Source organism: Nanorana parkeri, unplaced genomic scaffold, assembly GCF_000935625.1.
Source record: "Nanorana parkeri isolate BGI_ZX_2015 unplaced genomic scaffold, ASM93562v1 scaffold703, whole genome shotgun sequence".
Lineage (NCBI taxonomy): Eukaryota > Metazoa > Chordata > Amphibia > Anura > Dicroglossidae > Nanorana > Nanorana parkeri.
The window spans coordinates 173,939-201,794 of record NW_017306971.1 but is presented as its reverse complement, the minus strand read 5'-3'; the positions used below and the strand labels follow the sequence as shown (position 1 = coordinate 201,794).

The following is a 27,856-nucleotide window of genomic DNA, read 5'->3' as shown; positions in this document are numbered from 1 at the left end:
TCACAAATCCCCCATGCTGGGCTGAAGACCCTCTCTAACATTTCATGTGCATCAGGGCAGGCTGGTACCTCAAGTGCATATTGGGCACCTTCAGCCAGTGGTACATTCTTGACACCCAATAGTCAATGGATATGATAGCTTACAACATTGCCATCCCTGCCCTTGATGTTTGACCAAAGTAGGCATGGCCTTACAAGGAAAAAAAGTAAGAAATACAAAATTAAAATAATACAAAAATGTATGTAACTAATGTTAAAAAACATACACACATACAGGGTCATTCACAAAAGGGTGAGGAGTTTGGAGAACTTAGGATAAGTAAACAATCTAGGCCAAAATAGTTGAACTGGAAAGTGAGCTGAATTGGAGAATGTTTCCAAATCAGCTAATTTGGCCTAGATTGTTTCCTTCTCCTGCCTTCATCCTTTTGTGAATAATACTGATAGTGGGTGGGAAAAAGTCTGGGTCTGGAATTTGGCTCTCAGCAGCATCATGTGTCTGCCCTTTCTTTCTTGTTTCAGAGATGTTTGCACTCCTACTCCTTGATAAAGACCTAATCTGTTTCTCTCTGTACATCAAAAACAGCCTTTCCCATCCATTAGAGTCGTTCCTCTCTATACACCCTGTAATATTCAGTGCAGTTGTGATTATTAGCCAGCCTTTTTTTTCAAAAAGAAACAGTCTTTATTGTATTCAAAATGGTTAAAAAAAGCTTATTCTCAGCAAAATTACAAATAAACAATATGTTTATAAACAAGAGGATGGTGACCACAATGTCGCCCTAATGTGATCCTGCACAGCCCCGAAACATTGGCTTCTTCATGCATGTGACGTATCAATAAAGGTGCTATCCTTTTTGCACATTACAAGTGAGTGCTGGTGATTATTATCTTTTCTCACCCCCTCAGTGAGATGCTCACCTTCAGATAAGGTTTTCAGATAGGTCTATATCACTCCAAATAGATCAGGATAGTGTATATAGGGTCCTCCTAAATTTCCTACCATCACTCCAAATAGATCAGGATAGTGTATATAGGGTCCTCCTAAATTTCCTACCAGGCCCTTTACATCTGGTAAACATTTTAAGGTGCAACACCATGCAAAAAAAAAACCCTTTTTGTGCATGCAGCCTTGCAAGTAAGAAGGGGGAGTGCACTTCCCCCTCCTCAACCATACCAGGCCACATGCTCTCAACCCCCACCCCTGGCAAAGCATTATGTCTCCCGTTAATGAGGACAAGGGTTTCTTCCCCTCAAATTTGGCCCAGTAGTGAGAGTCTGTGAGCAGGGTGGCTTATTGAAATCTGAAAGCCTCCTTTTATAATAAAGGGAGCCTCCAGGTGCTACCTTCCTTCCATATGTGAAGGAGTTATGGGTACGCCTTAAAATCCATACCAGACCTGAAAGGGCTGGTATAGAATTGAAGGTGGGGTTTTTTCCTTTTATTTTAACATGTTTTTATATTCAGCTGTCAGCTAAAATCCCCATATATCCTGTGGTAGAAAACTACTTGCATTGCACAAGTAGCACAATTTGTCACCCTGTCACAAAGCTGTCAGTTGTCTAATACTAACTCCAACACACACTGACAAAAGTATGGTGATAGGGAGGGGCTAGCACATTATCAAAGCCCCATTATTGGCCATAATGTTTCACCTGACCATAGTTCACAGGTCAGGCAAAGCAGTATGGAGTGCATGAGTGAACTTGCTTATAAATGTGATGCTTGTGGCAACATCGAACATGCAAAGGTCATCACAAACCCAACCCACGAACCTCATCCATACTGCTAAGTGCCTTGGAGGAGGAAGAATATGCTATCAAAGCTGTCAAATTAAAGACATTGCCTGGCCACTGATGTGTGCTACCTGACCACAGCATTAATGCCAAAGAAAAATAAAATAACTAAAGAAATAAAATATAAATTAAAGTAACAATTGAACTTAAAATAAACTAGACAGCAATAAAAAAATGGCAATTGGGAATTTGCCTCTCTGGGGTTACCCATGAGCTTTCTGCTAGATTATGTTGGAGGGGTTATTGTGCAAACAATTTGGACAACATGGGTCTCAGACAGCTGGAATGGGGGGTGGTTATACTGCAGCTTTTTTTTTTTTTTAGCTCCGCATAGCAGATGATGCCTGCTGCTTACTGGAGCTTCATTGTACAGCCTTTATTTGTTGCTATTTTCTCTCAAATAATACACTACAATGTAAATTTTAAAATAAAACCTGCCTCATCTCTTCCTCTTATAATGTGGACTAGCCAAGCTGCATATATATTGTCCAGTCACTGAACAATATTTGAAGCTAATGTAGCTCAGATATACATTTAACATTTTTGGTAAGTAAAACCCGCTTGTCTTTTCTCTATTTGCTGCATATGAAAGTGCTTACGTACTGTCCCAATGTTTTCCATTTTCTACCAAACACATAAGTATGTATTTGGAATATCTTGAGAATAATTGGGGATACAGAACAGGGATTGTAGGATGATTACCAAATGTGGGGTTGCAGGTTTGAAGTTTGTTTAAGACAATGCAGTGTGGTTTTTTGAATAAAGAAGCTAACAAACAATATGAAACATTTTTGCCACTGGCCTATTTATACAAAATGCAGGGCTTTAGCTTTTTTTTAAGAGTAAACTTTCCTATAGCTTTTAGTTCTTTTGTGGCTGCCACTTCCACTGTTCAATTTAGGCCTATTACTGCTGGATAAAAACATAGTTTGTAACAGTCACAACTACCTAAAATGTTATTTTACAAGTTGTAATGCATCAGATTGGGGTGCTGATGCTGTATTTCAAAAAAAATCCAGGTTTTTATTAAACTAACCTTTGAAGTGGGGCTACCCCCTCAAAGCAACGGTTAAATGCTAATTTTGGTCTAGCCCAGGGAAAAAGAGGCTGTGGGGACAGGTCTATCAGCCAGGTGGAACCAAGAATTGGGTGAGCATTTTTTTTATTGGAACCTCTATACCAAAACTCTTGCAGTGTGAGGTACCCTCACTACAAGGGTTAGCTTCTAAAATCCTGGAGTTCTTCTTTAGGCCAAGTAAAGTTTGCAAAAGTTTTAAAAAATTACACATCCACTATATGTGATGCCAGAATACTGTGTAGCTGATGCCATATGTGAAAACCATGCTGTTCCATAACACCACAATCAATTTAAGGTATCTCCCAAGCATGTAATTGAAAGGATTGCTGTTTTTCCATTTTACCCTTAACGTTGCATTAAAATGCAAGCCCTCTCCCTGCTGTATGGTGTTTTAAAAAATGTGCTTTGTTAAATGTCCCCAATGAGGGTGCCCTGCTTCCCATGCCCTTTCTTGACAAACCCCTGTCTATTAGCCTTGTAAATTACCAGAATTGATTATGAATATTTGTCCCATAGACTTAAATGGGGTTCAAATTTGAGTTTGGAATTTTTGGACTTCACACAGTCCCCCTGTGAATTAAACTCCAGCACATTTGCTCATCCCTACTCCACATGATACATATGCATTCATTTTAGCAGTTTGTCGAAATACCTTTATTACAATGGGCTTTGAGACCACATCTATAGGAGACAGTGCAGCCACTTAAGAATACATTTGCATAATATACAATTTAAGAACAAGTGTAAGAGATTAGGTTTCCTATTTTGCATTAGTATTTTGTAGTTAATTAGTCCTATGCCTGTCTTTTTATCTTCCTCTCTTCGATGGGCTCTGAACTTCAATTTGCTTAGCTATTGAAAGAAATTCATAGCATGCAGATAAAACATATATATTCAAATACCATAAAGGAAGTACAAACAAAATTTGCAGGCTTTTATTTACTCATACAGAGAACTGAATAATGAAAATCTGAAACACAATAATACAAACAGCAACACTGCACCTCTAGAGTCATGTGTAGGGAATTTTTAGTTGCAAATAGGAAATTGTTATGTTATTACAGCCGTAAGTAGATGGAGAGACCCTCTGCACTCCTCACAGCAGTCCCGGACAGATATGAAAATAGTGGTATCTCATAGTGATGAGATACCACGGATGGCGCCGTGCAAACACAGGAAAGTCAGGAAATCACCAGCACTCAGTAGTAAAGTCACATCTTTCTGCCTTGAGGAAGGGACCCCGCCCCGAAACGTTGGTTTATTTGGATGTATGTGACACTTTCTGTCCAATAAATGGGACATATTTATCTTTACTACTGAGTGCTGGTGATTTCCTGACTTTCCAATGTTATTACAGCCTTCATCATTTGCTGGACAATATTCCATTACTGCGGTGTGGTTACATTGCAGCTTCACACCATCAGTCAAGAGTACTTAAATGGAGTTCAGAGCATTCAGTTAGTGCCTTTTCAATGTTGTGTCTGTCAGCAATTTTTCATACAGATCACTTTACTTCCACTTTAAAATAACAAAAATAAAAAATTAATAATAATCATAATCAAAATAATATATGTATAAAGTCAAAGTAAGTGGTCATAATTCAGATGATTTCTATTTGTCAGACGGCAAACTGCTAGTTCAAATCAGCCACATTTGTAGAAAAAAGGATACCACAGACTATATAGCTACCTAAATCACTGGGATTGATTTATGAAAACTAGGGCATTCAGAAGGTGAGGTGTTGCTATAGCAGCCAGCTTGATTTTGTGATTGATTTTAACAATTCAAACTTACATTATTAAAGAAAAAATAGTACTAGTTGTTTTGGACATCTAGAGATGTGTTTTCCTTTTTTTTAAAGGAAATCCAAATTTTTATTTGATCATCATAGCTTAAGTTCTGGAACTTTTGCAACATAAGAAGATGCTAATAAGAAATGTTATAGAAGGTATTTAAACAAAGTAGAAAGATTTATTAGGATTAATATGTAGTGTTTGGGTGGGTCTGCCCCATGTAATAGCAATATTGAATGAAATAAGAGCTAAAGAACTACTTAGTACAATGATAGACTAGAACAATTAAAAAATAGCTTTCTAATTTTAAAAAAATTGTAGTCCGCTTGTGATTGCATTGTCACATGTGTTGACATGTGCTCTGGTGTTTTTAACAGTTAAATGTGAGATAGTCCAGAATGGCCACTGGATAATTCTTTACATCAATATATTCCATGGTCAAGAAAAATCATGTTCAATCTTATTCAATAAGCAGTGCAAAGGGAAAAGTGATGAATGCAAGGTACAGTAACTCTTAGCAGCCAATCAGAATTGTCTTGACTTTGGTCATGCCAGTACAAAATAGAATTGGGTTGTTAAGGGTGCTGTTCCTTGTCCTCAGCTATTTATTCCTTGTATTGCTATAATGAATAATGTTATTAAATTAAGGAAACTGGTTGCTAGTGTGAAAAGAAGAAATAGGGGGTGATTTACTAACCTAAACACACGCACACACTAGGTGCGTGTGATTTGTACACAGCAAAACGTATTTATCAACCAAAAAGTCTCTAAAAGCATATTTGCACTAATGCCATATATGGAAAAATCATGCACATGATGCATATATAATGCTGCTTCACAGTTTAGACAAAAATGGTTAGTTCATGCATTTACATTCCTTCATTCATCAACACAAGCAACACAATGTAGAGCTAATTTACACAACATCACCTTGCAATACATGCAGGGCTTTGCACAACACACCTGCTGGGTGTGTACACACTACAAAGGTGTCTAGATTCCACCAATAGATCATGCTGGGAGGGAACACACTACAGAGGTGTATACTTGTTCGTGGCGTGTTTATAAGGTTAGTAAATCAACCCCATAGTGTCAACATAGATGTGAACTGACCTAGAAGACACCCATTAAAAAAATAGAAGAAATTCCTATTTGTGCAGCCTCAAAAGCATACTGTAAATGCTGTTAATAAAACCAGTATTTTCAAGTACTGGAGAAGTGCTATCTGTTTCTTGTCTATAAAATATTAAATAATGTGTCCCTATTGAAATGTTGCACTTGTGGAGACTATAAACACATTTAAATATTTCACATGCCATCATATTGAATGGAAAAAATATTATTTTCTGTCAGACATTAGACTAACTTCTTTATGTCTGACCAGACTAAAACAAACCTGAGCTTTGCTAAACAAGGCAAAGTAACAGATGTGCTTTATTTCCCCACCACATGCAAGCAGTGCATACTCACATTTATTTAATTATTCAGTTTAGTTGGCAGTGGTGAAAATATTCAGTACTTCTAGGTATGGAGAAACAGGTGATCCATTCCTTTTTCCCTCATGTAAAACTGGTGGTGCTTGGTAAATGGTTCAGTGCTGTTACATTTCTCAGCCCTGTGTAAGTGCTAGAGTGACTAGAGTTTGCTTTGTTAGTGCTAGAGTTTTCTCTTCCATGGAAAACTAAAAAAGGTCCATTTTTTTAGAGAGAAATAATTTCAAATTCTAACTAAAAGGTTTATGATAAATCATCTTTTAATGTGGCTATCACATTTTCCAATCTTCTCTCTAACCTCTATTTAACTAAATTAACAGATGAGTAGATTGGCCACTAGAGGGATATTGATATTTCACTGCATTCATGCTGTCTCCCTCATCTACAGCTGCCAAGATAAAATAACAGACACACAATAAGTGCCTTGTTTTCAATCAGACAGGAATGTCTGGTAGATTTTCATTAAGAGAGAACATTTAGACACAATTGTCACCAAGCACTACATATCAGGATAGAAAGTTTAAATATATTCTGAACTAATATGTCTACTTCTTATGTATATGTATATTGCAATACATACCTAAAAACAGTGGCATAACTATAGCCATAGCAGTCCAGGTGGTCGCTATGGGGCCTTGGGTTGGGAGGGAGCCCCACAGTTTAAGTAAATTTGCATTATAGTTATAAAATAATTGGGTACTTGATTTAAGAATACCTTATGTTAAAATCAATTACACTATTGTCTCATTTAAAACTGCCAAGTGTCAAAGAGAGAGGTTTCTGGGGGGCCCATTGAAGTTTTGTAATGAAAGACCCATGAATTGTAGTTATACCCTTACCTAGAAACAAGCTTTTGAAACTTTAATCCCACACTGATACATTATTTAGCTTAAAAATCAAACTTAACATGCATTTTAAACATTAAACTAATTATAGTATCCATTTAAGCTTCTTTGTCCTATTTGTTTTCTTGCTTCTGATGTCATAACCATTTTTAAGTGTAGGTAATCAGATGTTTAACCTTGGTTACTGAAAACAATGCCGTTTGGACTGCAGCTGATGGCACCGTTACAGGAATAACTGATTGCAGACACTACAGAAAACAAATGAGTCGATTCACAACTTCTGAAATTATGCCAGGACTGAACCTGCCAAGTTGCTATGGTATTCTTTAGCATGAGGCTTTCAATATTCCAGCTTTTTCTTATTTAATTATATTATTTATTATTAGTTTTGTGCTGTTGGTTTTACTTCTGTTAAAATTAGTTTATGTTACTAAAAACACTGTAAGCGGTATTGTGATAAAATAGAGACATTTTAATGCAATGTACAGTTGATCAAAAATAATGTTGTATTACATTTTTCTTCTCCAAGTGGCCAGTATTTGTTTAGTAAAACTGTCATCTCAACTAGTTAGGAAAATGCCAAAATTATTGCAGACAAAACACAACTCCTTATGCCAGGAAATCCACATGAAGCAGTCAGAAAAGCAATGAATGTATTGGAAGCACTGGAAGGCAGAATTGTACAAAGTCTCTGTGTGCACTATTTTTTAAAATTCTCTATGCAAATAGTAGTTTATTTAAGAAAATTATTTTTTAATGATATATTGATCTGAAAGGGCCACATGACTTTCCACTAGAGAGGGGAACTAGAGGGAAAAAGAGGAGCTACAGCATTGACTAAAGGTAACTGCAACTGTGGACTCTGGTGGCCATTTTGAGTAAGCCCATGTTCTAATATACAGTACCTACCTAAATGCACCCTGTAGCATCATGGTGCCCCCTAGTTATTAAACAAGTGTTTCAGTTGTACCAGAATGGGTTTCCCACTTAGCAAACCAAAAAAAGGCAGTCTAAAGCGCTACTACCCTTACAGGCAGGGGGTGTTCAGGCCTGGGGGGCTTTGATGATGGAGGTTTGTGTGTCATCCAAAACTCCGTTTGGTGTTTAAAGGCGAGAGGGAGAGAGAGGTTACAGATGAGGCATGAAATGCTGGTGTCAAGCAAACAAGAGAGTGTAGTAACTCACCATGAGGTTTGCTTGCGTGTGCAATCAACGGCGTTGGGGTCTCTGCGATGGGGAGTTGATTGTAGTTTCTCCTTTCGAATCCTCCGTGTTGAATGTGTGCTGACTGGACGGGAAACTGCAAGGGTGGTGGTGTCGTGGGTAGTGAAGGGGTCCCGTTAGGTTCGAGGATTGCTGGGTGGAGGCTGGTTGGATTTCTTCGTTTTGGAGCGCTGGTGGCGGCGGGTTGATGCGTGCTGATGCCGAGGTGGGTGCAGATGCCGTAATATCTGGTCTGGCTGAAGGTGGTGTGCAGGGTGTCCCAGACGTGGGACGGAAGTTCCTATCGTTATGGCAACGCGTTTCTAAGACGTAGTCTTCCTTGTCAAGCCAGGGTGAGGGGAAAAGTGATTTGGGCGGCAGATTTAAAACGGACGGGTGGGGGCATGGTTATGACGTAGTTGTGACATCACATGGTAGGGGGTGTGTCCAAATTTCATTCGGAGATGCTGGGCGTTGGGGAATAGGTTAAAGGACAGAATTGTATGTGCAAGATAGATGAAATACTATCGGGCTCGGGTGCTGATTACCAGTTGCCTGCAAGGGTAGTAGCGCTTTAGACTTCCTTTTTTTGTTTTTCCTGCTCTGTCTTTACAAGTTGGACACCCCCGGTCCATACTTAAACTAAAGCAGCACACCCTTCCACACACCTCATTACCCCCAACAAATACTTCCAAAAGAAAAGAGCCCCCCCCCTTTTTTCCAACCCCCCCCCTTCCGGAAGAGCGCTGCCACAGATAGGACTCATGTCGCAAAACTTTCCAAACCACTTAGCAAACCACTTATTGTATTCTGCATTGCTCAGTCCACTGAAGCCCTCAAGCATCACTTTATTTAAACGGTTGCCATGTAAAACCAAATCTCACCAGAGGATAGTTATGTGAGTAAATTCTAAAGTTTCAGTTTCTGCTTTCAATAAAACCAGTGATGAGAAAGGAAGCTGGAAAACCCATTTAACCAATACAGATAGTAGATGTCTACATGGACATATTTATGCCTTTTGTTCCAATATGAAAAAAATGACTCAGAAAATTGATTACTTTTTTCTATTTAATGAATGTACAACTATAGCTTTAATTCAGATTATATATGGTGTATATTATTTAGTATTACTTGTTTTTTCAATCATGAATCCAGATATACTGTACGTTGCCCAGCAAAGTAGTTTTCTACATTTTTGCCAAAGTACTTTCAGTCATCATGCTTTAAAACAGCTGGCTCCAACTCCTTAGCTCCGATTCCCTGAATATCATATCCATTACAAGATCACAAGGGACAGCACAGTCTTCAGCAGTTGATCATCTACAAGCTTGGAGAAGGGAGTAGGGGAGTGGTTTGCCTTGCTGTGCCTGTGTGTTTGTGGAGACACACACAGCTTACTAGCACACAAAATGGTGGCTCTTTAGGAAATTAGTCACCCTAAAACAGGGTATCAGGGAAGGGCTGGGGTGAATCAGCTGATTCTGCAGGAAACTAAAACTAAACATCAAGGAGCAACATCTATTGTAAGTAATGTAATCATCATTTGATATAGCTTAAAAATATTTTGACTTTAATATAATTTTAAATAAAACATATGATATAGGATTTTGAAGTGTTGTGGGGATTGCGTTATGATTAAAGCTCTGGAAATAAATTTATTTTTTTATTCTAAAGAGACACTGGCTTAATTAAAGGAACCCTTCATGAAGGAAATATGGAAGCAGCCATAACTAATCTGCCCTTCTGACAAAACTAGTTCCCACTCTGTCAAGCTTATCCAATGGCTTCATTTTTCAGGTCAATGACCTGGAACAAGATATTCAGATGTGCTGGGTCAATAAGGTTGAGTTGAGTGAATGTTCATTGAGCTTAATAAATAAGGAAACCTGTGCCCTGTTCAATCTACCAAACATACAAGGTTCTGTTAATTTTCCCCGTATCTGATTTTGCATTTGAAGTGAACATAGCTTGACATTATTTGCTAAGATAAATTCACTATTCTCATTCAACATTAATTTTGCAAAATGAGTATTTACTTTGAAAATATTTTCTACTCCTTTAATAAATCAGCCCCATGTGTACTGAAGCCAGCGGCAGCCAGGCGGACAGAGGTAAGTAATGGCAACCTATATTTGTCTTTCAGTATAGTGTTACTTTAAATATTGTTTCAGAATTACTGACTTGGGCTATCTTGTATGTTGAGATAGAAGCAACTACAGGGGAGCAAAATGTAACCTACAGTATACTATGTTCATGGTAGAAATCAGATTATATCAAGATTTTACAGAAATAAAGGAACATTGTGGGTTTTTTTTAACTGTTTTTATGTCTAGAGGTGAATATAATCTTTTTGTCAAATCTTGAAAAAAATTATCCTATTTATTCTGATCACAGAACATGTCTAAACATGTGTAGACAGTTCGATAGGTATATTTGATATTTATATTATCTTTTTTAGTAAGCTGTCAAGAAAAACACAACTTTGTTGAATTCGTTTTTCAATTGCCTACAATTGTGTTCAAACCCATTGCTTGAGCGTGTCATGGCAAATCGTGTTTATTTGGATTTCAAATTGTGCCCAGAATTGTTAACACATCAAAGTCACCTCAGAGAATACAATAATGAAAAAAAGACATGATATTTAATGAAGGACATTATTTTATAACAGTAAGGGGACATGTTCATAAAGCAGTGAATGTGACATTCATCAAACATTCACTGCAGCTGAATCAATGAATATGTTTTTTTTTTTAAAGCACGAGGAAGATACACTTGCAGGGAGTGTTTGTTGAATGTCACACTACTAAAAAGAAACACCCTAATATATATCCCATATTCTAGGTGGTACAAAAAATGAAAAAAGGCCTCAGTCATGAAGGGGTTAAATATGCTTTTTTATTCAGTGGACATGTAATATCAGCTAGAGACAATGGAGACCATTTTGGGTGGGAGGGTTGCGATATGAGCATGTTTTATGTTATGCCCTTTACATGGGTGTAACATAAAAACATGGTCCCAAAGGGAAACTTGGTCTTTTATCGGATGAGTTAGCATTTCAGTAGACCTCTTTACTGCACATGAATACCCCTAAACAAAATCCATGATAACTAGAAGTTAATTGATCTTTAACACTTCACAGAATTATTTTCTGTAAGACATGTGAAGAGTAAAGCTATTTATATGTAACAGTTTGGAGAAACTATGATATGTGCACCCCTTTCAACTTTTAAAAAGACTTATTTTATTCTTCATTACTTGCACTTTTAAACTTAACATCATAGAAAAGTGCACTAAAAAAGCTTTGGGAAATTCCATCTCTGAATTGTCATTGCATTGATGGGTAGCATGTGGCACACAAGAATTATAATTAAGGTGACAATTAATTATGAAATCTTTTTTATTATTGTGATAAATGTGTTGCAGACTCCATCTGACTTCATGGGAATAGACCTTGACTCTGAAGTTGTGTGATTCTACTTAAAGACATTGATATATGGCTTGCCACCTTAACAATTATGAACAGCTTATGTTTCTTGCATATTTTTTGTTTACTTATTCTCCCAGGCAGTAAAATAACATGTTAACAAAGTCTTCAGAGATAGCTATATGAATCGACCTAATTAAGTGACACTGGGGATGATTTGCAACACAATGCAGCAGATCATTAAAGCTATTTGTCCTCATTTGTGACATCTGCACCTAACTTTGCACTGCTGTTCCAGACAAACAACATGGTGGCTATAAAGCACTGTGCAGTGGTCCAAAGTTGGGACAAAATAATCTGTATCAATTATTTTTTTATTACAAATTCAGCAATAAAAATGAATGTTTGCGAGGCAATATGCATAAACGCTGACTATGTGTAAAGGAATCTGGACATTCATTTTCAAACAACAGATCCATTATTATCATGTGACATGCATTTCATGTAAGGTGATGTGCTGATTATCTTATCATGTGCACAATGGTTAGTGTCTTTTCAGCAGAGAACAATTCCAGAGGTGTTGGTTTACCTGCAGACTCCAGTTGAAGATTTATAGTGAATGGAGGGGCCTTCCAGCAATAACAATGTATCAAAATAAATGTTAGTGCACACAAACACAATACAATACCCAATTTTTGCAAAATATAAAAGATGAGGTTGCGTCAAGTAACTTCCAGCCACATGCAGTGCAGAGATGATCGGTGAACATCTGTTTGATGATCGTCTCCTGCTTTATTCACTGAAACCCATCAGTCCCACTAGTCCTAGGTCCTACAGGAGGGCAACAGAGCCTTGGGTACATGAGAGATTGGGCAGAGGAGCCATGTTGCAGGACTCCTGGAAGCAATTGAGGGGCTTTACTGATGCCCAAATCACTTCCAGTAGCAAACTGGGAGTTGGTTGAAGAAATGTAAACTAACTCCAGAACCTGCTTCACATGTTCCAATGTGCTGTTTTTTTAGAGTGTCCCTTTAAAAAAATGTTTTTATACTTTCAACCTTGATTGCTTATTTGAAGTGAACAGAGGTTCACATATCACAGTTATAAAATATACACTGATTAGTAAATTATCACCCAATTGTTGTGTAGTTCATACATAAGCTATTATTTATATTGTAAATATATGTGCTAGCAGTAATTTTGAAGCAGCCAAGAAAGGTTTCAATCATAGAAAGAAAAACAGAAGTGGAACTTTTGTTGTAGCTAAACAAAGTAGGACAACCAGTATTTCCAAACACTTAAATGGCAAACTTACCACAAATGGTGACATTAATTGTGTATTCAACGCCCCACAGCTATTCATTCCTCTGTTTGAAATCAGTATTTTAAATGAATGGGCCCAGTATGGGGTTTACTCTTTGAATTAGGCAAGCAAAATACCAACTGCTGGCATCAATAAGGTATAATTAAATTCTTTTTCTTGAAACCAATTTGTACACCAGAAGCCGCCTAACCTATTCTTAATGCAATTAGCTCTCCAGAGAAAATGTATATATTTAAACAAAGGAAAAAGTAATAATATTGTTTGTTTCTCACTTTTCCGCATTTACTAAAAGCCTTTGGAAATTATATTTATGTTTCCTGATTATCAAACATGTTTCTACATTTTTTATTATAAATAGATTAGTACATTTTAAACGTGATTTATGGAATGCTATGATTTCTATGTCAGTCTTTTTTACTACATCAGTTCTGAAACCCCAGTCTTTTTTTTCTACTGCTGTTCTGCCAGAAATGTGTCAGTGTTTCAGGAGGCCGGGGTTCCTAAAACACAGTATTGCTATCCTCAGACCTGAAGATTTACCAGGTTGTTCGGCACCCTTGACTCCCCAAAAGAGTGGTTATTAATCTCAAAGTTAAAATGATTATATTCAACCAGTTGTCCTCCAGGAGGTTCCCTGCAGGTTTGCAAGAATTTTTAGATAATTTTAAGACAATTTTGTGACAATTCTCTTTTTGCAAAGGAATTTTGGAAAAATAAACTAGAATAAAAAATCTGTCTCTAAATGTGCTAGAAATTAGGGATGTGACAGTTTAAAAGACACTATGCAACCAAATTTATAAAGATCAACAGGAACTGTACTGCTCATAATGTTCTTAATACTGGTAAGCTGCAATATAGTACATTTTTGTTTTTAGGTTTAGATACGCTTTGACTCCAATTCTTTTGATTTTACTGCGCCAAATATGTTGTGCAGAGGAGGAGGAGCCTAGCAATGGAGGAGTGAGGACGTGTTGGCTCTGAGCTCCCATGCCTGATCACCCAGACTAACCCATGCCTGATCATCCAGACTAACCAGACTAGATGGGTGTCTAGAAAGAAAACCCCAGTTCCCAGTATCTATCGTATCCGGAGCCTGCTTGTGTCCGCTCTCTCCACTTTCTGGCCACAAGGATCACTCGATCGCTGACGCGAAGGTTTTTTTTTTTCTCTTAACACTGCGTGTCGAGACATGAGGAAAAACCCTAGCCCGAGACATGAGCAAACATAACAGAAACAGCAAAAAAAGAAAGAAGGAGCATTCCCTCCCGCCAGTACCTGGTGGCGTCGATCGCAAGTCAAATATTGGGACTTACTTCCGCAGACTGAGTAGTAGTGGAGGTGGCGTGCTCACCTGTCATTCAGCAGATACCACCAAGACTGAGACGGGGTCGAGCAACGCAGTCTCTCCGGCCGATCTACCAACGAGCGGCGAGCGGGGAGAGAAGGGCCATCGAGAAGGAGTGGTTATAGGAGACGAGAGGAGTGAGACGAACGGCAGACATGCCTCACCGCAGTGCACTCGAGAGCGCAGACAGAGCAAATACAGAGGCGGTGAAGGGGGACAGAGATCCAGGAGCCCGACAGTTCTCAATGAAAGAGGTGGAGGAGATAGTATCTATAACATTGGGGAAATACCTGAATACACTCCCGACAAAATAAAGTATGGAGCAGGGCTTTAAAAGGCTGGAAGAAGCACACAAAACAGGTATGGAAGATTTAAAATCAGATCTGCATTCCTTCCATAAGAGACTGGAGGCTATTTAAGTGGTGGTACAGCCAGTTAGTATAAGGGGGATACCTGAGTCTGTGGAACAATGTGATTTGCCAGTGACTGTCCAGGACATTTTTCAAATGTATGCAGGTGACTGTGCCGCTGAGCGGATTACAATGGGCAGGGTCCAGTGTATACCAAGTTTCCACGTAGGAAACCAGTCACAGCCACGAGATGTACTCTGTAGGCTGGACACGTTGCAATTTAAAGATCTCCTAATGCGTAAAGCAAGGGAGAGAGGCGATATGGAATACAGGGGGGCGAGGACCCTGCTCTTCCCCGATATATCAAGAAGGACACTAGCAAAGAGAAGGGCCATGCGCCCGATAACGCAAAAATTGAGGGAAGCTGGAATCCAATATCGGTGGGGGTTCCCTTTTAACTTAAGTGTTAAGAAAAATGGTCGGACCTTTGTTACCCGCTCACCAGAGGATCTACAAATATTTATGTCCCAAATTGGACTATCACATGTGGAGATATAAAATTGGCCTGATCCATCTAAGCCGATATATAAAGAGCCACCACAATGGGAGCCTTGGTCTTCAATGGAACTTCATGTGAGACAGAACAGACAGGAGAAGAGGGATAAGAGAGCTAATAGATAAAGTGGATGATATAGATAAAATGCTTAACTGCGGTTGAAATATTGCTACGATATATATTTGGGTAGTATAGGGGAGCCCGCTCCCTTCTATCACCCCCCATGGTGTGGGAGGGGGAGGCTTCGCCCCCGTTTATTTATGTATTTATTTTTTGTGTTCTCCCCATCCCCTCTCACTAATGGATATAATATTTTATGTGTAGTTTGATATATTGTGGGTGTGGGGGAGGGGTGGGAGTAGGGAGGGGGGATTGGACTTAGGAAGAGGGTTATAGAAGATGAGAGACATAACAATGTGATCACTGAAGCTAATTGTTGGTTGTTGCTGCTGCTGGTGTAAAATGTTTGACACAGACACATAATAAGGGAAATTATTGAAGTGGGGAGGTTTATGAACATTACTAATTTAACAATCATTATTGGAACTAAAGGAAAAAGGGTTTAATATATTTAGTATAACCAAGGAATATATGAGACACCCAAAATAAAATAAAATATAAAAAGGTATAAATTAATAAAAGTAAGATAATAAGAATAAGAGAAAAGCTGGGGAAAGAAATGGAAAAGGAAAAATGTCATGAGACTCACCCTTGCTAGAGCTACCTCCCTAGAATAGAAGCCGGTACAACTGGCAAAGGCCCTGTAATTTACGGAGGCCAGATTCTATTAGGGATGATTGATTTGTGGTTGCTGTTGTTGTTTTTAGTGTTTTGTATGTTGTGTTCGTTTTTTATGTCAAGGAAGAGGATTGGCTGGGATAGAAAGAAGGGGGTTGAACATAATCGACAAATGCTGGGAAGGAGGGGAGGCCAAAAGGAGAAAGGAAAGATAACCATGTGGGAACGTAGACCTAATGAATAGTATTACATTTGGATCCCTAAATGTCAGGGGACTTAATATCCCACAAAAACGCTCACAGGTATTAAATGATATGCATATTCAACGAGTAGGAGTTCTCATATGAGTAACTACACTCAGAGTAAATCCCGAGGTGTGGCTATAGGTTTCCATGCCTCATTACCAGTAGTAGATATTCAGGAACGGGGGGACGATGAAGGGAGTTTCCTTTTTGTTAAATGTTTCTAACGGGCGTCTTTTATAGACAATTTGTTGGAGAACTGGCCCCAATATTATTGGAAGTGTTCAATTCCATTGGTGATGGGAGCAGGTTCCCAAGTCAGAGCCAAGAGGCCTATATAACATTGATACACAAGGATAAAAAGGACCCCACACAGTGTGCGAGTTACAGGCCGATATCATTAATAAATGTAGAAATGAAAATTTACGCAAAAATTCTGGCTTTACGCATACAACCATACCTACAAGAAATAATCCACCCAGAGCAGGCAGGCTTTGTTCCCGGGCGAGAGATAACACTATTAAAACTATCTCCCTGATCCAACAAGCTCAGTCGAGGAAAACTCCTCTGTGTCCACTATCTCTAGACGCAGAGAAGGCCTTCCCTTCGATATTGGAGGAGATTGAGAAATTTGGGAAGGTTAGTAATTACCGTATTAATGCAAGTAAATCACAATGCTTGGATATTAACCTACCAAGGGGAGAAAAAGAGATCCTGAGCACTAGCTTTTCCTTCATATGGGCACCAGAAGCGTTGAAATATTTAGGGGTTTACATCCCAGCTGACTTGAGGAAGTTATACTTGTTAAACTATGCTCCTCTGCTGGAGTCCACGCGGATACGCCTGGGCAGGTGGGGGGGAAACAACACTCTTGGCTTGGGAGGATGTCCATATTCAAAATGGACGTCCTCCCAAGATTCCTCTACATCTTTCAGACGGTGCCAGCGATCCCCCGAACATTCTTTCGAAAACTGCAATCTATGCAGACACGCTATGTATGGAATAAAACAGGAGCTCGCCTAAGATATGACATACTGACTAAAAGAAAATTGGATAGTGGGGGAGGATTGCCTCATATGGAAATATATTACCAAGAGGTGGGCCTGAGTAGATTGCTGGATTGGTTTACTGGGGGAAACCGGAAGTTGTGGGTGTCGGTGGAACAGGCAGAGGTGGATATACCCCTGACGTCTGTTCCGTGGATACCCCCAATTAAACGAGATAAAGGCTGGACTAGATCTCTGGTAATTTTTTCAACATTAAAAATATGGGATGCATTGGTAAGGAAATGTGAACTGTCAACATACATTGGCCCACTAACACCCATACTAGGGAACCCAGATTTCCCATTCGGCCTGAAGCGTAGAAGATTCTTGATTTGGGAGACTACCAGACACTCCCCAATTATAGAAGCTATAACAAAGAAAGGAATACGACCACTCTCGGAATTGCTCCCGATGAATCAATCAAATAAGGGTAGATGGTTGGAGTACCTCCAATTGAAACACTTCTATGATGGCTTCCCCACAGAAGATGGAGTGCTTAGAGATTTAACCGCTTTTGAAGAGATATGTTTAAATAAAGCAGGCGATAAACATATGGTGTCTAAGTTGTATAATCTTATATTAAAACAGATGTTTCCAACATTGCCCTTGTTGGCAAGTGTGGGAACAAGAGCTAGGTCATGTACTTACAGAGGAGGAGTGGAGGAAGATCTTTTCCCTAACTTTCAAATCAAGTATCTCTGCCCTAACACAGGAAAGAAATTTCAAAGTACTAACAAGATGGTATAGATGCCCATATAACCTATACAAGATGAACCCTAAAAATTCCAAGTTGTGTTGGTGGTGTTTTGTATGATGATGCATATCTGGTGGTCGTGCAAGATGATAAGATCTTACTGGAAATCAATCTTGGATATAGCACAAGAGCTAACGGGACTCCATGGTTTGGAGACACCTGAGGTGGCTCTGCTGTCTCTACACCATGGCTCGCTCGCTGTAAGGAAAAAAGGCCTATTGGGCCCGATTCTGGCAGCTGCAAGGGCAGTAATACCCAGACATTGGAAGTCAACCAGCTCTCCCCAGATATCGGAATGGGTGGAAGAACTAAATAACGTAATGCGATCTGAAGAGCTCATAGCCCGCTTATATAATAGACACACGCTATTTGGGGAGAGGTGGAGCCCACGGAGGGATTACATGAGCTCACAAGAGATTCTTAGATATTTATAGGGGTAAATTCAGAATAAGCCTAACGTTGGATTATTTTATCCTGCTTTGATACCTGTTTTGACTTGATGTTCCTTCTCTTCCTTTTGTCCTTTTCGCTTTCTCCTTAGCGATTAATTATACTTACAACACCCCTGATACCCTTGATTGTGTTGGAATGTCTGTTTGTTTTTTTTTGGGGGGGGGAAGAAAGGTGTTAGGATCTTAGTGTTATATGTCATTTATCTGTTTCATGGAAGTAGGAATATGGAGGGAACTACACAAAATAATTGAGATGATTCTTACTATAGGTGTTATGTCAAGTGTGCGGGAATGAATTATGTTTGTTATTTGTATTTTTATGATATGTGAAATTTGAAAATTCAATAAATAAATATTTGAAACAATTCTTTTGATTTACCCATTCTAAAGTTTAGGCATTGTCCTTGAAAGGGCTTTATTTTGAAAAAAACAGTACGGCTTTCATTATCTCTCTGACCAACACTGTGTTAACACTCCTCACATTTTTCTGGTGTGGGGCATGATAGTAAGATACAATTTAGTTACTACTGCATTCTCGTAACATAAAATTAACTTCTTTAATAAACTGGTAAATTAGATGTTTTTGTTTACAAATTTCTAATAAACTACTTTTTTAGCAATGTAAGTCTCCTTATTTTTCCATAGTTGTTAAGGTTAAATAAAGACTCGGGTCCATTCAGTCTAACCTGGGTGTGTGTGTGTTTATGTATGTGTATTGGAGTGACTAAAATTCCCATACCCCTGTATAATGTGATTCCTGAGGAAGACATATAGATGTTTTTTTAATGTGTCTATACTCTCAGCTGGTACCATCCCCTGGGAAAAAGAGTTCCACATAACTGCTCTAAAAGTAAAGAATCAATTTTTGTGATTGTAACATGTTTACTTTGCATTTAGGTGTGGAGCAGGAATGAGTTTGGGTTCAGATCAAACATGAAAGGAAGCTGCCAGTGCCATCCCAATCAGTAGTGGCAGATACATGCAAACAAAGGGGCAGTATGCGAGTGACATAATTTACCTTATATGACCACATGGCCAAATTTGGTCAATTACACTGACCTAATATGGGACCAGCATCTTGCCCCTTTATTAACATGCAGCTGCAGGGTGGAGAATGCCCTGGCTGCATCTGATTGGGCCAGCAATGACAGCTTCCTTTTGGATATAGAAACAGCCTCTATGTTGGTATGTGTTTCACTAAAACTTAAGTGGTGAGAAACAGCTACCTGCTCTTTTTTGCTTCAGTTGTACAAGCCCAATCTGTTTCATGCTCTATCAACAGAAAAAAATAAAAAAAAACATAACAGTGAATAGAAGCAGATTGGCAGGCACAAATACTTCGACCTGGACTACAGGAGTTGATTATTAAAACTGGATTGATTGGGCACTTGCAGACTGGATTATCACTACTAATATTAACACACCAGCAACCTCTCAGCTACTCAGCCTACTTACTCTGATGGTAACACACTTGATCTCATATTCTCTCACCTCTGTACTCCTTCCAATCTCACCAACACCCCTTTTTCACTCCCTGATCACAACCTTATCAGTCTCACACTCTCCTTATCATTAAGCCCCTACCACTCCAACCAGAAAACCATTACCCATAGAAATTTTCGCCCTTCTCTTCATTACTCTGCAACAGACCACCTTTAAGACAAAATCTTAACCCTTTACTGCCCAGACCTATCCACTTCTCTCTACAATAATTCACTCTCCTCTTGCATGGACACATTTGCCCCAGTCACCACTCACAGAATCAGGCCCTGTCCACTACAGCCTTGGCAGGCAGAGGATACTAATAGACTTAGAAGACACAATTGTGCTCTTGAGTGACTATGGCATAAATGCAAATCCATGCTAAACTTCAACCTATATAAATCCGCCCTCCAAAAATACAGTACCTGCCTTCACACAGCCAAACAGACCTATTTCATCACACTCATTAACACCCTTTCATCCAGTCCCCATTAACTCTTTTCTACCTTTAACTCCCTACTTCATCCCCCAACGCTTCCTTCAACCAACTCACTCACTGCCCAGGAGATTGCCATTCACTTCAAAGTCAAGATTGACACTATCAATGAGGCGGCCACTGTCCAGACATCTGCCACTTTGAATACACCTTGTCTACCACCACATTCAATACTTTCTTCATTTGATCCAGTCACTGCTAGCAAAGTAGCTACTCTTTTATTCAACACCCACCTAACTACCTGCCCACTGGACCCCATCCCTTCACAACTACTTTGATCACCCTCTAGCTCTACTCTACAATCTCTTACACACATCTTCAACCTCTCCCTTTCCACTGCCATTCTCCTTACACCCCTAAAACAAGCATTGGTGAACCCCATTTTAAAAAAGCCCCTCAATGGGGCCCACCAGTCTAAACAATTTGAGACTAATCTCCTTGCTCCCGTTTACCTCCAGAGTTCTCGAACACCTGGACTACTACCGCCTGAGCTCTCACCTTACTGCTGACAACCTCCTCAACCCCTTTTAATCTGGCTTTTGTCTGCAACACTCCACAGAAACTGCCCTTGTAAAACTAACTAACGATTTACTAACCGATTAAACCAAAGGCCACTACTCTGTACTCATACTTCTGGACCTTTCTGCTGCTTTTGACACAGTTGACCACCCACTCCTCCTCAATAAACTCCTATCCTTTAGCCTCCAAGACTCTGTTCTCTCAAGGTTCACTTCCTACCTATCCCAGCGCACCTTCAGTGTCACCTATAATTCTTCTTACTCCTCTCCTCTTCCTCTATCCATGGGAGTCCCCCAAGGCTCTGTCCTTGGGCCCCTTCTATTATCCATCTACACCTACTCCCTGGGTCAGTTGATAACCTCCCATGGCTTCCATTACCATCTCTATGCTGATGACACCCAAATCTATCTCTCTGCCTTTCAGCTCACCCCTTCTATCTCCTTGCGCATCAATAACCTACTCACCGACTTATCAACAAAGATGTCACACCACTTCCTCAAACTAAATCTGTCCAAAACTGAGCTTATAATATTTCTTCCTCTCTGTGTTCCCTCCCCCAACTTGTCCATCACAATCAACAGCACTACAATCAGCCCCTCCCATCAAGCCAGGATGCGCGGAGTAATTGATATCTGTGAGTAATTGAACAAGTATCTGTAGTTGCACTTGGTCTGGAAAAACTGGTATCAGTGCATCTCTAATGTACTGTATATACTGCATATATAAAACAAGTTATACATTAAAACAGGGATGCACAAATCCCAGGAGCTGCATAGCCAATGCTCCTTAAAAATTACAGCTGCCTCTTAACATTTGCATTTTTCTCTAGTCTAGTCTATCAGTACAATTTCAGTATCCATATCAACCATCCTATTAAACATGTTATGTTTAGTGGAAATTTACACAAACTAAACCAGCCCATGCTATGCAAAGCAACACGTTCACAATGGGTACCCCGTAGCTGTTAATAATTAAATCTCCTTCACTTCCACCACCAGGGGTAAAGTGAACACTGCCCACTTACTGGAATAGCGGGTATTCACCTTACTTCAATATAAGACAGGGGCAGAGAGGTGATTTGGAGCTCACACAGGGCTTTCTGTCTTCACTTCTAGTGACCAAGGTGAGTGGCAAGGAAAAGAGGCCAATATAGGTATGAGCAGATGATGGGGCTTCCATCAAAGTGAGCCTGTTGTTTTTGCCTACATGGGCAAAATAAAAGTTCCCCTTAAATTGAAAATGCACTATGCACTTGAGACGCTTGTGTTAGAATGTTTCTGCTCCCGAGCTTTCAGGTTGTGTTGTTATTGATTATTGAGAGCTAAAATTAAAAATACCTAAAAAAAATTAGGAAATGCTGAGTGACAATGCCTTCAGAATACATAATTAAATATTTTAGAGACTTATATTTTGCAGTAAACTTTTTAAACATTTCCTAAATGTTAAAATGTTTTTTTTCCTGTTCCCTGACAATGATGACCAAAGTGGTAATGATGTGTTAAATGAACACTGAGATAATTAAACTCCCTGTAGTGTCTTTCAAAGCCAATATAACCACTTTATATTTCCACTAGTTTTCCTGAAACAGTTCAATGTAAATGGTATGCATCTGGCAACTTATGTATGCAATTTAGCTAAGCATCATACAAAAAGTATATGAAGTTCACATGTAGAATTCGCCATGCACATCTACTTAAAAAGATTGTCTAACAAAAAGAAATGTCTCTTTTTCATTGCTTGTGGGATATGACTACATGAGGAGCCTCCATATGTCTCACTGTTCTGAATGGCTGAAGTCTTACCTGTATTGTAATAAGTCCTATAGTGTACATGCTATTTATTTTAATAATGTGAGTGCAATTGTTTACTCTTGCAGTGCCAGAATAAATCTGGTCTGCTACAAGCATTGGCCCTTTTGCCTAGGGGACATGTTCCAATCATATGAGTTAATATGGGGTGATTAAAGAAATATGCAGACATCCCTTGCTGGATTGATGTCACTGTTTTGGTAGCTCTGTTCAAACATTGCAGCTTAAATTATTTCACTCATTAACACATCCACTTTAGACTAAACTATTAGCAAACACTCTGCATTAAGTTTAAATCTATGAATAAAAACTTTTTGGGGAATTAAAAAAAATACGTAATATTGAAAGTTAAAAGAAAGGTTATCCTAACATCTACCTTTCACCTATTATTAGTCATCTTCTCCAGGCTTCCCCACTTATATTGGAACAGTAGGTCTAGTCAGTATCTAAGCTTATGGTAATTAAGAGTAAAGGTCCCTTTACCCCTTTGCTTCCCTATACCCAAAGTACCTGGTATATCTGAGGACTTAGGCAGACAAAAAGACTGAAGAAGAAAAACAGCCAAGATCAGTCTTGGTGGGTGGTGGGAGTGGGGGAGGATGATTGAGAGAAACTGTCATGTTCTTCAAAATGGGCAAAGTGGCACATTAAATTTAATTAATATTATTTGTTCTTGCATCTAGCAAAAAAAGGAAAGATAAAAGAGTACAATTAACAAAAAACACCGTAGTAATTCTGCAGTACTGTACATTATAATCACGTATTGCTAATTCTTTAGAAATAAATGATAGATAGATAGATAGATAGATAGATAGATAGATAGATAGATAGATAGATAGATAGATAGATAGTCATTTCAAAACTACAAATAAAACTAAACAAAGGTTTTCTAGCTAATTATACCTCACATTTATGTACTGTGACTATTTCCTTTTTTTATTAAATCATAACTTTCAATGTAAACAACTAAGCGTTGCAGTTTGCTAATATGAATGATGTAGATAAGAGTAATTTATTTATTTTAAGATTCCATGTGCACAGTAAAGCAACAAATAAAGCATATAATACGTTTCACTAGAGTTTCATACAGAGAAAAACACAGGCAGAAAAATAAATTAATGTAAAATCTGCTCATGCTGCCAGCCAGCATCCAATAACATTAAAGTAAATTAAAGATAAATGATGGAAAAAAGCTAAGATCTGAAATGTTTCAGGCTGCCACAGGTTTGATAGTCAGCAACAGTGAAATGCACAAAAGCCACCGAGTGTGGTGCACTTGATTGATTGCAGTTCACAAAGAAAGAGATCGGCCAGTCAGGGGGCATATTAAGATAAATGCAGAAGTTAATTTTTTTTACCGTATAAAAGATTGTATCGCAGCTGAAAAAAATGCAGCTTAGAAAAGCTCCTGGATGAAAAAAACACAATACAAATCCTGTGGCAATCTAAATGGGAAAAATAAAATAATGATAGAGAGTTATAAAACTAACTGAAAAACAGCAGGGCTAGCAAACGGAGAGTTCTTTTTTTCTGATTCTTCTATGGCTAATGTTATTATTTTTTACCACAATAAATATTAATGTATCTCTAATTTTAACTTGGGTAGCACAAGTGCTTGAGTTGTACAATGACTTCTATGTGGACTTAGAAACTCATAAGAAACACATTGTGCTGAGATAACAATGCAATGTCAATTCAGTCTGCCATTGCAGAACATTGGTTAGCACATTAAAAGTGTAAACTATAAAGTCAGAAACTCCACACGGCTTTTTTGTTCTGCTCTAGAGATGTGAATGAAGCACTGTTTAGTACATGAAAACTAGTGCTGTTCCAGAGAATTGTGAAGAGATCTTAGGATAATTAAAAGATATTAGTGTTAGATAAAAGTTTTACAGGGGAATAAAATTACCTAGCTAACTAAAGTGTAAAAATGCAACAATAAAAAAAATATTATTAAGGCTATTTTGTGTATTATTAGGCATCATTTCAATATTTTTTTTACTGCTCCATGTACCGTTTTTTTAGAAACTAAAAGCCATATACTATAAGCAACATATGACCATCTGGAGCAAATTGCAGGTTTGCACTTTGGAGTGCAATCCCTATATTGACTTTCATATGCATAATAGGGAACATTTCTCAACAGTATTGTAGTTATTGCTTCATTTGTGAACCAAAAATGAAGGGGGTTATTCACAAAAGGGAGAAGAGTTTGTAGAAGGCAGGGGAAGTAAACAATCTAGGCCAAAATAGATCATTTGGAAACATTCTCCAATTCAACTCACTTTCCAGGTCAGCTGTCTTGTCCTAGATTTTTCACTTCTCCTTTTCCTTCTCAAAACTATTCACCCTTTAGGAAATAATCCCCTAAATTTTTAGAAGAAGGCCATATAGGCAAATGTGAACAACTGGGCAGAGCCAGCCATGATGTCAGGTTATTTGAGGACACTGTGCTGTCACTAAATTACAACAAATGGATGGAGCCAGCTGACTCTGTCCTTGGGCCCCTAGGTCCACCATATTGTTTATATTTTGCCGACATCTGTCAGAATGTCATTTTGCAGCGGGAGTTCGTCGTGTGATGACAGGTCCGCAGGTGTCAGGTTTTTCTTTAATTTCAACAAGTTGTTGTTGTCATGGATTGGGACTCACGGGTATGAACTGGAGTCAGGTATGTGGACCCTTTCCACTACACTGGCAGGGACACTTAGAGAAAAGGGTCCAAGCAGTGTAGGCTGACCACTCCCAGAGCTGGAGTACAAGCAGGGAGCAGAGCAGGTATGTCAATGAGATAGTGGAAGTCAGCTTAAGCTGGAAGTTTAAATACAAGGTAGGGTGCTGCAATGCTGATTAGGTGGCATGGGGTCCCCCAGGATGTGGAATCTAAGAGCCAGACGGTATTCACCAGAGCTCCTGATGGTGGAGATGGGTTTGGCTGCGTGCTGACCCCAGGTCACAATCCCTAGGTCCACCCAACTCACCTAACAGGTACAAGGTACCAATCAAAGGTTAGGGACAGGCTAAAGACTTCCAGGGACCAAGTGAAGTACAGGGCAGCCAGTAGACAGGTATTTTCAAGGACAAAAGCGCAGTACAGGGCAGCCAGTAGACAGGGATTTCCAAGGACAAAAGCAAAGCACAGGGCAGCCAGTAGACCGGGATTTCCAAGGACAAGCCAATGGTTCAGTACACAGGAAAACTTCCAGGAATTCAGGGTAAATCACAAATGGGGGACTCGGCAACTAGCTTAGGAAAGCTTTGCTCGGGCCGCGTGCCGTTCGCTGCCCTGGGTTTAAATAGAGACAGTAAGAGGGAGGATCCACAGGATTGGCCACAAGCAGACTGCACTGATTGGCCGAGAAGCTGCATAAGAAACAGCAGGAGAGGTCGGCCGACGCCTAAAGCTTGCAGACAGGTGCAAGTGTGAGTCAGGTGCGGAGCACATGCATGGAGGACTACAAGCACCAGCACAGCCCTGCATGCCTGCAGAACCAGGGGTAAGATGTATGTATATACTTGAACTACAAGTAACAGCTCAGCTGCAAGTCTGCAGCTGAACTGTGACAGTTGTCGTCATTGACAAAGCTGGACATCATGATTGACCCTTGGATTACATCGTTGGGTCAATTTTCAGGAATTTGTTTTTTTAATAAAGGAATTGCCAAAAAGTTTGTGGCAATTGAAATAATTTTTACTTACATTTTTACTTTGACCCTTTACTGAATGAGTAGGGGTACAAGTACCCCTTACTCATTCACCTGGGCGGCAGCATCGGGCTGCCCCTTTATTAAAGTGGGTACCCCAATGCAAATAAGCCTCCCTGTCTGCAGACCCCCACAACCAACGCCCCAGATCTTGTAGGTAAGAGGCCCTTGTCCCCAATGGTATGGGGCAGAAGAAATACAGATTCCATAAACAGTATTTAAACCAGGGGTCTCAAACTCAATTCACTTTTGAGTCACTGGGTTCATTTTCTTCTCCCATGGGGGCCTTCATGTCGTACTTCACAATATAATTTGTTTGTGTGTGTTTATAATGTCAGTATACAGGATTGCTGTGAGATATGTTGGCATGTGTGTTAATGTTTCTATGTGTGTCATATTAGTATGTATACATGTGTATATGTGTGCAGTGTCAGTATATGTTTTTTATCTACAGTTTTTAATTTTAATCATAGAGGACCAACAGATTCCCACATTAACTACACAAACAGAAAAAAACAGATACCCCCCCCCCACACACACAGAAATACACACACATACACATATCCACACATACAGCAATATGCAGACCCCCCCAACCAGAAATGCACACACTAATACACGCACAATAAAGCCCCATTCACACCTAGGTGCGATTAGGGATTCCTGTGTCAGGAACTTGCATTTTCCTGCAGCAGGAATCCCAAATCTGCCATTTACAAGTGGCAGCTGTTACCCATTCAAGTTAATGATCAGATGACAGTTGCTACATGTAAACGCTGGCACACCGTATGTAATCATATGTGAAATGATTACATGAGGTTAGGAATCAATCAAACGATGATGCATCCAGGGATAGTGATTGTTTTCTGATTACCTGTAATCATATCACATGTGGTGTGCAGGCATTTACATGCAGTGGCTGTCATCTGGTCATTAACTTAAACAGCAACCGCTTGTAAACACTAGAGTTAGGAATACTGCTGCAAGAAAATGCAAATTCCTGATGCAGGAATCCTTAAACGCACCTAAAGTTACAGGTGTGAATATTCCCACACACACCCAGCAAAATACAACCACCCTCGCACATAGAAATACTCACATACACTTATACACTATAATGCAACCCCCCTCCCACCCCACACACACAGAGATATACACATACACACACAGAAATACACACAGATACACAATAATGCAACCCCACCACACTCGCATATATAAATTAAAATAAAGGTCCCTTTCACCTGCTTACATTCTTGCAGGGAGGAGGCAAGGAGGCACAATCCCTGGTGATCTAGTGGTCCTTTCAGCCAGAGCTCAGATCTGTCAGATCTCCGGCCAAAAGAAACTAGCATCTGACAGAAATGCAGACTGTGTAGCAGCACCCGCAAGTCAGGAACGCAGTCTG

The 27,856-nt window shown here is 39.3% G+C and overlaps 1 protein-coding gene and 1 long non-coding RNA gene across 2 annotated transcripts in view; both read right to left on the bottom strand.

Annotated features, from left to right (window-relative positions):
* Nucleotides 1-27,856, bottom strand: part of LOC108792938 (glutamate receptor ionotropic, kainate 2) — a 542,451-nt gene that overhangs the window by 385,950 nt on the left and 128,645 nt on the right. The window lies entirely within an intron of this gene.
* On the bottom strand, nt 1,210-21,193 carry LOC108792939. Its single transcript, XR_001941609.1, has 3 exons — nt 21,077-21,193; nt 2,977-2,981; nt 1,210-1,220 (listed from the first exon to the last, which is right to left on the bottom strand). It is a non-coding gene; the product is annotated as an uncharacterized LOC108792939 (long non-coding RNA).